Source organism: Alligator mississippiensis, chromosome 3 (genome assembly GCF_030867095.1).
Source record: "Alligator mississippiensis isolate rAllMis1 chromosome 3, rAllMis1, whole genome shotgun sequence".
NCBI classification, from domain to species: domain Eukaryota; kingdom Metazoa; phylum Chordata; order Crocodylia; family Alligatoridae; genus Alligator; species Alligator mississippiensis.
The window spans coordinates 75,097,347-75,110,134 of NC_081826.1; the positions used below are offsets into that span (position 1 = coordinate 75,097,347).

Consider the following 12,788-nt stretch of genomic DNA (forward strand, 5'->3'; position numbering starts at 1 on the left):
TGCTGTAGAGAGACAAAACGGGATCCTGAAAAATAAACTAGCAAAAATCTGTGCTGAGACTGGTTTAAAATGGCCAGACACTCTACCATTAGCATTAATGAGCATGAGATCCACCCCTAATCAGAAGACTGGACTCAGCCCACATCAAGTCCTGATGGGAAGACCTATGTGACTCCCATCCTCCCCACACTTACCACCTTCTCAGATTAACATCCACTTAGCTGATGATCTTGTATCACAATATTGTCAAGCATTAATGAAATGTGTTAAGGCCTTTCATTCACAGATCCAAGAAGCTTTACCCAGAGAGCCTGAAGAAGCCTGCCATTCCTTGAAGCCAGGAAATTGGGTTCATGTAAAAATCCACCAAAGAAAATCAGCTTTAGAACCTCGCTGGAAAGGTCCGTTCCAAGTTCTTCTCACCACTATTACTGCAGTAAAGTGTCAGGGACTATCTACTTGGATCCACGCTTCGCACTGCAAAAAAGACTGTTCCTCCTGACGAAACCAAGGTTTAAAGATTAAGACTCCAAGAGAAGAGCCCATTAATAACCAAACATGGAGTCCCTCTTATTGACTATTTGTATTGGACTTCTAAAGCTGGCCTATGGGAATGTGTTTTTGTCTTTAGTTAACCAAATTAGGATAGACTTAAATGTCTCTCATTGTTGGATATGTAGTCATGTCCCTATCCATTCTACCGGAGGGATACCCATGATACCAGTACCCTTGAATGTGACCCAAACGTCAGCTCCTTATTATTCACCCTTTCATGGGAACGAAACTTGGCAAGATATAAATTGTAACCAAGCTAACTATGTACGACTAGCGTATGCCACCCCTGGAATTTTTGTTGGACTTGTAATGGATCACGTGTTGCAGTAGGAGTCAGTAAGTGTGAAGTAGAATTTAAGGTAAATGGTGCTTGGCTCTTCAACGGTTCCTGGATACCTGGTTATTCTCCTGTTTTGACTGGATATTTAGGTTATTATTCAGTATGGATGTTAAAACCAGTTTGTAACTTTTCGGTTACCACACTAGCTGGTCACTATTTTCTATGTGGAGATAAGGCCTATAAAAACCTTCCTTCTGGTTGGAGAGTAACATGCTATATCTCTGCATCATATCTTGCCTTTACTATTAGATCTCACTTACCTAAAGGAAGAGTTTGCAATGTTTGTGAAATCACAGAAAATCAAAGGTTTTGGGGTACAATGTTCCCCAACTATGGCAGAGGCTTAGCTATGTCTGAAATAAAGAAAGTTGCAGCATGCCTAGAGAAAATAGCTAATGCTACTGCCATTGGTTTCCGTGAAATAAGTAAAGAAATGAAAGAAACGAGACAAATGACTCTACAAAACAGACTCGTCTTAGATTATATATTAGCTAGCAAAGGAGGTGTGTGTGCTTTGATAAAAACAGAATGCTGCATTTATATACCAGATGGTTCTAGTGTTACTGAGAACCAGGCTGAAATTATTGAGAAAGAAGCTGCTAAACTACACCAAACCGATCAATGGAGTCTTTGGGACTCGTTTGGCCGACTTGGGGCCAAATTATTTTATATTACAATCATGGTTCTTGGGTTTATTCTTTTTCTACAAGTACCGCTTTTGTTGCTACGCAACTGTAACTTTAGTGCATCCTGCAAAAGACGCAACAGATATGTCTAATGTGACGCTGGGTCAACTGAGATTAGCCTCACAATTGTTCCGAAGGGAGCACTGGAAGATACTCTACCTAAGAACAAGCTTCACTGTGCCTCGAAGGATGCATGTCAGACTGTTCTCCCATTAGCTCACTTACAGTCTGCTGCCAAACACACGGTTACAAAATTTCATTGGTTGTACTGTAAGTACAGAAGGGGGGAATGTGGAAGAAGAAAACCCCAGGCCTTAATTTCTGCTGACTTCTTGAATTAGTGCTTATTTGCTAAAGATTGCTTTTCCCCCCACCTATTTTACAGTCTGCTCGTTTCTCCTGCCCTTTTCACTTTTTTGATCTGAGTAGGCCTATGGAGTTCAATAGGTCAAACCACAGTCTATGCCCTCTTGCAGCTTTCTGGTTCAAACCAATCTTTCTTTGACTTGTTATATCTTGTGTCATGTGACCTGAATTGAAACCTATATAAAGCTTGTTTCACCAGGTGGGGGGCATGCGGGACTGATAAGAGGAAGCTCTGTCTGTCCGGTGCCCTCCCCTGCAGCTGCTTGTATAATAGAGGTCTCTGACAACCTTGTGACCAAACAATAGAGTGAAGCTTGTTTCTTCCACAGCATTTAGTTAGTACTTTATTTACTTTTATCTGCACTTAAGTGGCACACAATGAGGTATTGCATGCAGGAGATCTTCCACCACCTTCAGCTCTGCCGTGAAATACAAATGTTCATTTCTACCGAGACGAAATTGTACAACCTTTTGCATTCTCCTGTGCCAGAGGAAGGGTATGTGCCTGAAAGCTTGCAAAGAAAGAACTGTTGTTTTATTTTTTTTAAAACATCTAGTTGGTCTAATAAGAGAGAGCACCTCTGCTATGAGTTCCGATTTCGGTATTTAAGGTGCGTTAATGAACATGTAGATGCGCCCTAGGGTCCTCTCCTGCTGTCTTGCAAGGCGCTTTCCAGCCGGGGCGCTGCGCACCGGGGCTGCAAAGGTCTCCAAGGAGCCCCGCCTGGGCGCCGGGACTAGCCACATCCCTGCCCCTTTAAGAGCAGCGTCGGGGCAGGCGCCTCAGCGTCCGGGAGGGAGGAGGGAAACCTCTTCCCGCCCCTTGGCTACAGGTATCGAGCCCCAGCAGGGCGGGCCTCTCATTGGCTACCGGCGCCGAGGAGCTGAGCCAATCACCGCGTCATGTGACGCTCCCTGCGGCCGAGCGCCGTTGCTCCCCCCAGTCCCTGGCGCGGTCACGTGACGGCAGTGTTTACATCCTCTCAGCTGTTGGGCCCCTCCCTCCACCCGCTTCTTGCATCAACACAAACAGCCAGAGAGCGGTGGCGGCGGCTGGGTCGGGCTGGTTGCGCGGGGGCCGAGGGCCGGACAACCGGGGTGGGGGCTGCGACCGCCCCGGCTCGGCACCCGCCCCCACCCCCCACTCCCTCAGGAGCAGCGGGGACAGGCGCTCCCGCGCCACCAGGGTCCTTCCCCCCCGTTCTCCCCCCCGCGCCCTGGGGCTTGCGGGCGCCGCGCAGGGTGAGTGGCTCGCGCGCGGCGGGGAGCAACCGTCGCTGCCCCGGAGCGCGGGGGGAAGGGCGGAGGGAGAAAGTGAGCGCCACTTCTGCGCCTGCGCAGTGCGGCCGGACCCCCGCCTGAGGGCTGGACGGGGTGGGGGGCGCAAACTGTGAGGGGGCTACATTATTCCCCCCGCCCCCCTCCCGGCGAGCTTTGCTGGGGGTGACAAGGAGCGCCGCCCCCCAGCAGGCTCGGTGTGGAGAGTAGCCAAAAATAAGCTGTGACTCGCGCCGCCAGCGAGGGTGCTGGAGGCCGCCCCGCCCCCGCCGCAGACACTCAGTTCGCCTCTGTTTACACCATGGCCCGGGTTTGGGCTGAGAACAATGCGCGGGGGAAGGACTGGGGGGGGGGGGCTCGTTCCCGGCGCCACTCCCTTTGTGGGGGGCGCTGCTGCCCCTCTTGGCTGAAATGGAGGGAGATGGGGGGCAAGGCCCGGGATGGCATGGAGCGCGCCTGCCTGGCTGGGGGGTATGCAGCCTCAGAGCCAGGGGTCTGGCAGGGAGGATGCTTGCCTAGGCTAGAGCCAGACAGATTTGAACTCTTGGGCTCTGCTCTATCCAGTTGTGGGATCTCGGCTCTTGGGCTTTGCCCAGTTGAATCTGGAATGGATTTGGCCTTGAACAAGGGGAAAAAAAAATAAATGTGCCTCGGCAGGCTGCGGAACTGGACCGCTGGTGGCGCTGCGGGGTGAAGCATGGGGGCTCCTTGTGTGCAGGGAGGCCCTTTTGCTGCTTCTCTCTGTGCGGCTCTGTCGCTGGCTGCAAACCTGGAGGAGGAGGGAAGTGGATAAGAGTTGGAGCATTTTTGTGATGTGCAACTATCTGAGCCTGGCATCTGCTCTTCCTCTCTGTGGCTGTGGGGTTGAGGGGAAATAATTTTCAGTCCTAGGGGGAGGGGGTGAAGAGAGATTTGGAAATTCAGAGAGAGCAATGCCTCGTGTGTATTTGCAGTGCTTGCTAGTGCCCCTGCAGTTCATATTGTCTCATGGATTAAGTTCTAGACTCGTCTCGGGTGAATTTCAGCCTTTTTAAACAACTTTTCCTTTAACATGTATGACTTAATGTTCACATCGGTAAGCAGCCCTGACTGAGAAGTACAGTAGCAGCCGCAGATGATCATAGTAAACCAGCTGTCAGCACTTTTTCCTTGTCTATTATTTTCACTGTGGGCTGTTTTAAAAGCAGGATTGTTAGGGTTGTAAAGCCAAGTTCTTAAAGTTAAGGACTCTTGCATTTTATGAATGCTTATATAGCCATAACTCAGTCTCCTTCCCCCTCCACCCCACTTTAGGATTTTGCCACCTACATTTGAGTATGTGTTGTGTAGCCTTAACTCGACCTCCTTGTGCATCATAAGAAAGTAATGAAGCACTAATTGCACCTTTTGTACAGGTCATACATAGACTGCTTCTGGGCATAAGTAGGGTAATCATATTAACTGTTGAGGAAATCTGGGATGGGGTGCCAGCATGTACACTCAGACCCGTCCCGTCCCCCCGCTCTGACCCTCAAGGCTTTTGGGAGCAGCGTGACAGGATGGAGCGGCCCACAGCCAGGGTTCATCCTCTTGTGCGCAGAGGCCGGACCTGACTGGGAGCAGTCCTTCTTCCCCCCGACACCATTAGTTGTAATAAAGTTGCTGGTGGGACCCTTGTGGTATATTGTAGAAGTTGGAATATATATATAGTGAACGTGGTGGTAGATTGACTGATGAGAGAGGATGATGTGGAGTTTGATAATTGAATGTTGCTTGACACAACTGCATTTTATCCTGTCATTGTCACTGAATTTCCAGTCTCCCTGTCTAGGTAATTCCAGTTCTTTCCTCTTTGTCAGACCTTTCTCTGCCTTTCTCAACATCAGTTCCCAACCCCCTGCTCCTTCCCAGCATTTTTTATCCAATTTCTTTTCCCTCTTGCCTTTCTCTAGCTTTATGTGCTAGTTTTTACCCATTCTCCTAGCTGTTTGCCAGACATGACATTTCTATTCCTACTGATTCTAGTCTTGGTCTCCCTTTCAATCCAAGTGTTTTTTCTAGAGGTTCATCTGTATATATTGGTCTATATTGGATCAGCACCAATAAAAGGAAGATTGTCATAATCAGTAATTGGATTTTTTTTTTTTGGTTGGTGTAGCTAATAATGTCAGTGATAAATGCCTGTGCATGCCTGCAGTTGCAGCATGCGTGCAGGCAGGAATGCTGCTTGACAGCTTGGAGAGCAGCATCAGGCCAGTAGTTCTGTGGGGGAGAAGGGGCATGGTGGGACAGATTGAGGCCCCCATGGTGAGGAAGACAGTGGGGCTGGGGCAGGTGCTGCCCAGCTGGAGCAGGGCACAGGATGGAGCTGTGGGAGGCTTGTCCCAGTGGTGGGGAAGGGGAGCGCTTTTCTGCCACTGTGCATACCTGTGGGGGAGGCAAGGGGCACATGTGCCTTCCCAGATTTGTGTGCAGCCTGCGGGCTCGGGGCCAGGAGCTGTGCTGTCCTTTTCCTGCTGTGGGGGCTATGCTCATGATGGGTGGGGTGGGCAGCAGGGCTGGGAGGGAACACTATGGGGGATTTTGGGGTGGCTGTAGCCCCCCCCAGTGCCACTGCTCCCACTTGCCCCGTGCGTAGCCCTAGCCCAGTCACCCTGCTGAGAAGAGGCTAGTGCAGCCCCTTGTCCCGAGCTCACAGCAGGCAGCTCACCCTTGCCCCCCACACAAATCTGTGGGTGGCACACGCCCCCCATGCCTCCCCCAGTGGGTGCACATGGCAGTAGGGAAGCAGCCCAGAGCTCTGTCTTGTGCCCTGCCCTGTCTTTTGCACCTGTCCCTGCCCCACTCCCACCCTCACCCTGGGACCCTTGATCTGCCCTCCCCCACAGACTTACTGGCCAGACGCTGGCCTTCAAGCTGCTGGGCTGCATGTTGGCAATCGGATCTGTATCAGCTGCTTAATTGGCTGTTGGTCTTGGCCAAAAAATCTTTATTGGTGCACCCCTAGTTCTTTCTTTTAGCTAGTCCCAATTTATGTCTCTTGTCCATCCCCCTCAAGACTCTGTCTGGTCTACTGCTTTCCCTTCCCCTGGCTGGGATTTTGTCATCTACATTTGAATTGGTGATGCCTGGAGGTAGAAGAAGGATCATCAATAGACAGGATTTGTGCTGTCAGTTTCAGTGGTGGATCCCACCTGGGTCCAGAGAAGCTATTACCAGGGAAATTGGACTTTGTTGCTGTAGTTCTGGATTGGGGCATGATCATTGTTCTGTGGGGTGGTGAAAAACAAACAGGTTTCTACTGCGCTTTCATGACCTGTGGAGTACACATCCCTTTCTAGTTGTGACCATTGCACCTTCTTCTGTCAGTGCCTGATGCGACTTTCATTAAACCTCTATTTGAGATCAGCAGATCTAGAGAATTGTCTTCTGATATACCTTCAATATTCATCTAATTTTGTTGTTCCTTCTGTCTTTTATCTCGTTGTGGTACTTTTCCTCCTTAGAAGCTTTACGAGTAATTTTCTCACTTTTTATAAGTATTTTATTGTGGTGGTAGTCATGTTCTGTTTACATTACAGTGAGTGGAGTATAAATACATCTGCTATTTCTGCAGGGCTTATGTGCATGTCAGTGAAAATTTGCGTATTTCTGGCTCTTCAGAGAAGTGCTGATATTTGCTGCGTTGTACGGGGAAATATAGTTGTTCTTTTGAGACTCTAAGAAGGGATACCTTTATCCCTGATGATATAGCGTGGGGCATTTTTTCATTGTGTTCATTGTACTGGGAGTCATCAGAAGCATTTGGTATAATAGATTTAGTAGTAATGAAGGGTATTTTATCAGAAATCTGTATCTGAGAATTGCAGGGCTTCTGTTACAGAAATAGCAACAATATGTAAACTGGTAGTTTGAAGCATTGATGAGAGTACTTGCAATTAATCTTCCTTTTAATAAAAGGAAAAGTATACATTGTGCAGTTTATAGAGATTAGCTGATTATTAAAGACGCAGATGATAGGTTTTATAGATGATAGGTTGTTTTGTTTAGGAATCACCCCATCTATAAAAGTTTCAATGTGCATAGATCAAAATGGGTTTACAAATAATCACTAGAATTTGGAAGCAGTATCTAGAAAAGTATTGTGGTGTCTGCCTTGCATACACTGTGTATGAAAGGGGGGGTGTGCAAATTTTATATTTAGAAGTATCATGCCAAAACCGTGAACATTTTATTATACAAAACCGTGTTGTACCTAATTGTGGACAGAGTGCAACTTTTGTAGCTTTTTCAAAACAGTTTTTAATACAAAATAAAAGGAAGGAGAAAGAAGAAACCTATATGTACACAGGAGTCTACAGTGCTAAAATAGTTGAGATGACATCAAGAGTCACCATGGTAACTTTCAAGCTGCATTCCGGTGTTCTTTTGGGTGGACGAATTCTAGAATGGGGAGGTGACTTTGTGACAGGAATAAACTTACTCCAGTTGGAAGTTGGCTTGTGACAGAAAATAATTGGGTTTGGCCTTTGGTTCAGAGAAGGTCTTGAAAAACAAACAAACAAAAAAAATGGAGATCTCTGTATTGCATTTCACCAAATGTAAAACCCCTGAAGGTGGAAACAGGGGTTGATGTATACATATTTGTTTGGGCTTTTTGACGGCCAAAGTGTGTGTGTGTGTGTGTGTGTGTGTGTGTGTGTGTAACTGGTTTTCATACATCTAAAATAGAAACTCCTAGGTAGATCATGTGGGTAAAATTTGAATATTTTTCCAGATCTATTTTTACATGTGTGTATGTTTGTTCTTCTTAATACTACATACTTTTATTTCCAAAGGGGCATGGTTGTTCCTGAGTGGTTTTTTTCACTCTTGGTTTATTTGATTTGCTTTTGGAAGGTGGAAGGGTAAAGTTGTAGAGGTGCTAAAACATATCCTTGAAAAAAACTTAAAAAAAAACACTTGTTAAAGATGGAACTAATACATAGGCAAGCTATCTTGACAGTGAACTGTCTCTTCATGTAAAGGTATCCAGCTAAAAGTTACAAGAATTAATGCAAAAGTATGTGAAAGTCATGGATATTGTTGTGTTCTGCTGTTTCTATAGACCAGGGTGGGCAGTTATTTCAGCTGGAGTGCCACTTAATGAGTTTTGGTGAGCTGTTGTGGGTCAGACACAAAATCTTTCAGAAAACATTTTCAATTTATAGATTAAAAAACAAATTGTATACTAAAATCAAACATCTCTCATATTTTAATATTATTTTAAGAAATAATTTTTGTCCTGATGTATGTACTTTTTGAGTAGCGTATATAGGGCAATTGCATAGTCGATCAAAATAGTGTTACTCTTGTATATTGTGTGTGCAGGGAGGGGTGTGCATGTGTGTGGTGGGGCTGCCTGTGTGCTAGGCGCTCCAAGATGGGGGCGGGGGGGCATGTGCAGCGGAGCTTGCCCAGGTAATACAGTGCAGGTGCAGTCTGCAACCCCCCCCCCCCCGCAACCTTTCCAGCCTGTGGCTGCCCCCTCAGTGCTCCACCTGGGGCAGCTGGCACCACACTCCTGCTGGCACCTGCTGGATGGTCCTGGCCTCAGCCCATGCACACAGCTTCCCAGCTGAGCTGCAACTGCCCAGGTACTACTTGGCTCCCCCTGCCTCCAGTGACATGTCTTCCTGATGCTCCTGCTTCTGCTGCGCCACTCCCAGCAGGAGGAAGCTGCAGTTGGGCAACTCCTGCCCCAGTGTGTGGGGATCTAGCTTCAGCTACCTTCAACCCACTCGGCCCGCCTGCAGGTGACTGTTCATCGTGGTTGGGAGCACAGCACGGGCTGCCCCAGGTGGGAGCAGGTGGGCTTTGGCCCCATATGGAGCACTGTAGAAGGCAGCCATGGGCTGGATACAGTCAATTGGTGGGCGCCCACCCACAGCCAGTTGGTGGCCTGGATGCGGCCTGCAGGCCATGTTTTGCCCATGCTTGCTTTAGATGTTAAGGTGGGAAGAGTTAAATCTGCTTCCTTTAAAATCTTCAGGCCATTTTGAAACCCCCAGCTTTTGTGCTTAAGTAACATTTGTCTGTAATAACACAGGTTTGCAAAAGTCTTTCAGAAGTATCTATGACTAAGATATTTCTCAAAGATGCCTTTGGCTTGTAACTCAAAAATAGAAATTGAATCATGATTTTTTTCATTGAAGAATTCCACTGTCCAGTTTCTACTCTAAGGATCTTCAAAGTAACTAAAGCCAATAAGGCCAGTGAGTATTTTAGAAATGATTTTCAGAGAACAGATTCAGTTTCAGCCTGTTTGTTTGGTGTGGTGCTCTTAGAAGCATCTAAAATTTGACAGTGAAACACTTGTTAATTAGGCTAAAATTTTTGCTTATAGATTCTACCAGCCTTCAGCCACAACTGGTGTCTGGAGTCCTGCATTAAGTTTTGTAAGAAGTAACTGATTTCCCATGACTTGTTTTGGTATGACATAGATGGCAGTCTTTCAGAATTCTGTCCCAAATTATAAAATTGTGTCCCGCTATATTCTATAGCACTATTATTACTTTGCATAAACTTTAATATCTAATATGAATATATTGTTATCTTTCCTAGCTCTTTCAGTTGAAGAAGGCTGCTTTCCTAGCTTTTATGAATTGCTGCAGTTGCCATCTACAATAATCTACCAACTGTATGTGTCTGATGTCAGAAAAATCCATCCTGATAATTCTTGCCAGGGCAATTAGCCAGAGACCTGGCAGTAAATAAGAGTACTAGATAATATGCTGTTGGTGGGGCGGGGGGACTTGGTATGGCCAAAGGCGAGACAAGCTAACCCAAATAGGGTTATTTTTAACTCTTGTTTTGAAATCTAAAGTTGTGGTAGCAACTACATTCAAATCCAGGCTCTTATTTGAGAAATTTTGGTGGATAATACATAGTAATACTCTGTTATAAATAGAGTAAATTATATTTATATTCACTACAAATCTAGTAAATTATATGCTATTGTATTTAATTTAAAATCTGTTCCAGGCTGTAAGACATACCATTTTTCATTGGTTCTAATTTCTTCTTGCGCTAAAGGAAACTTGTCTAATGTGAAGCCTTCTGTCTCAAGGTGTGTATCATTTAGAGCCCTAATTATATGTATGTCATAATATATCATAATATTTAGTAATAATTTTTTTATATGTATAATTTTTTTAAATATAATATTTTAAAAAGCTACCTTTCTAAAACTGATTGTGTTAAATGTCAACACATAGCTCTCATAGATGTGAAATTACTATCTTATTGTTGGTTACCTCAGGTACTTGGTTTCATCCAGTAAGTGCCATGTATGTGGGCTGTGTCATAAGTGAAAGGATTTTTTGTCCTCAGATAAAGGTCTTGGAAGTGGTAACACTGCGAGGCAGTTTAAGATTTTTTTGGTCCTGTTAGAAATACTGCTCCAGACAACATCAACAATCTTAAGACTTCCTTGTGATATACTTTCACAGGAAGTCCTTCTGAGACCAATTCATATTTTACCAAGTATATTTCTTAACTGAAAAACAGTAAAGAACTGGGAATGTTGTTGTTCAACTCAGTTTGTGCACCTCACTGTCCTTCACAAGTAGAGGTAAGTGTTGTTCATGGTGTTTATTTAAGGTAGCTAGGAATCTTTACAAATTCATAAGCACAGATTATCAGTCTGGCAGACAGGATGTAATCTTTTGTAAAGTACTACTTCACGTAAAATCTTTGTGGTCCTGATTCTGATAATCCGTGTAATCAAGCATACTGCATATATTTCTCCGTAATGCCGGTTTGGCTTTGACAAAGTTTTTACCCCAGTTAACTTCTTTATATAGATTAAGATGTACATTTTTTTTTTCTGCCCTTTGCATTTTTGGGTCTGTAGTTGTTGACATATTTCCCCTCCCTGCACCCTTGGCATCTTCCTCCTCAGGGTGCTCAATGAGCTTGCTGTGTTTCTGTGGAGAGGAAGAGAATGCCCAGGCATGCAGTCTCACTCTTATTTTCTGCATGTGTTTGGAGAGCCATGCATGGGTGAAGCCACTGCTCACTTGTAACCAGCTCCCAAAGGCCACGTGTTTGATGCCTTTGACTTAATGCAGCCAGTCTTTATGAACACAGCCCTCATTTGCCCCCTTACTACTACTAATATTCGTGGCCAAAGAGGCTCTGTAGCCCCAGATCTGTGGTAGGCTTGCCCCTACTAGCCCCTGCCTCGAAATTCCCTAGCCTGCCAGGAGCCTCCGCATGCTGCATGTTTGTTCCTGACCTAATGCAACCAGCCTTTGTGAAGCAAAATCCAGGACACTTCATAAATCCAAATCTCATTACAGACTTCTGGAAGTAATATAGCTACTTTAACATAGAGTTGTGCAAAGCCTTTGCTCTGCTAAGTTCGACTAAGTACACTAGGCAACACAGTGTGCATACTAATATGCCTAGTGCTGAGCATACTAGGCATACCAGGGTGCTATCTGGTATCCCATGATATTCTTGCGACAAAATTGGAAGACTGTCTCGCAGTTAAGTCCACAGTCATGTGGGTAGGAAGCTGGCTGTGTGGGAGGACCCAGAGTTGTAATGAACAGATCCATGTCATCTTGGTGAGAAGTGGCCAGTGGTGTCCCACAGGGGTTGGTGCTTGGCCCAGTGCTATTCAGCATCTTCATGAATGATTTGGATGTGGGGGTGAAGAGCTCACTGCCCAAGTTCACAGACAGCACCAAGTTATGGGGAAGTGTGGTCACACTTGAGGATAGGCTGCAGATACAGGCGGACCTAGACAGGCTAACAAGTTGGGTGGACTGGAACCAGATGAAGTTCACCGTTGAGAAATGTAAAGTGCTGCACCTGGGGACGAACAGTCCCCTGCACACCTACAGGCTTGGCAAAGCCAACCTGACCTACACTACGAACGAAAGGGACTTCGGGGTAATAATCAACCACAGTATGAACATGAGCAGGCAGTGCGATGTTGTAGCCATCAGGGCCAACAATACCTTGGTATTCATCAATTGATGCATCTCCAGCAAAACTAAAGAAGTGATTCTTCCATTCTACTTGGCATTGGTGAGACTGCAGCTGGAGTACTGCATCTAGTTCTGTGTGCTGCACTTTAGCAAGGACGTGGTAAAGCTTGAGAGAGCCCAGAGAATGGCCAGGACCGGAAAAAGACCAATGTGGTCCCCATTTTCAAAAAAGGAGGACCCAGGTAGCTATAGGCCCATTAGTGTTATCTTGGTCCTGGGGAAGCTTTTTGAGAGAATTATCCAGGAGCAAATCTGCAAGGGACCAGCAGGGGAGATGATGCTCAGGGGCAACTAACATGGGTTCATTAGAGGCAGGTCCTGTCAGACTAACCTGGTTGCCTTTTACGATCAGGTCACCTGCATCCAAGGATTTTGTGTCATGGTGGACGTAGTCTTTCTGGACTTCAGGAAGGCCTTTGACACTGTTTCTCACCCCATTCTCATTAAAAAAAAACTAGGTGACTGTGGCATTGATGCCTACAGTCAGATAGGTTGCAAATTGGCTAGAGGGCTGCACCCAGAGAGTGATGGTGGATGGGACATTTT

General features: G+C 45.9%; 1 protein-coding gene across 1 annotated transcript in view; it reads left to right on the forward strand.

The window, feature by feature from the left end:
* The first annotated feature begins 2,920 nt into the window (after positions 1-2,920).
* Positions 2,921-12,788, forward strand: part of PCMTD1 (protein-L-isoaspartate (D-aspartate) O-methyltransferase domain containing 1) — an 88,126-nt gene continuing 78,258 nt past the window's right edge. The window contains exon 1 of the mRNA XM_006268301.3: positions 2,921-3,189. The gene's annotated coding sequence lies outside the window, so the exon portion shown is untranslated. The remainder of the gene's footprint in view (positions 3,190-12,788) is intronic.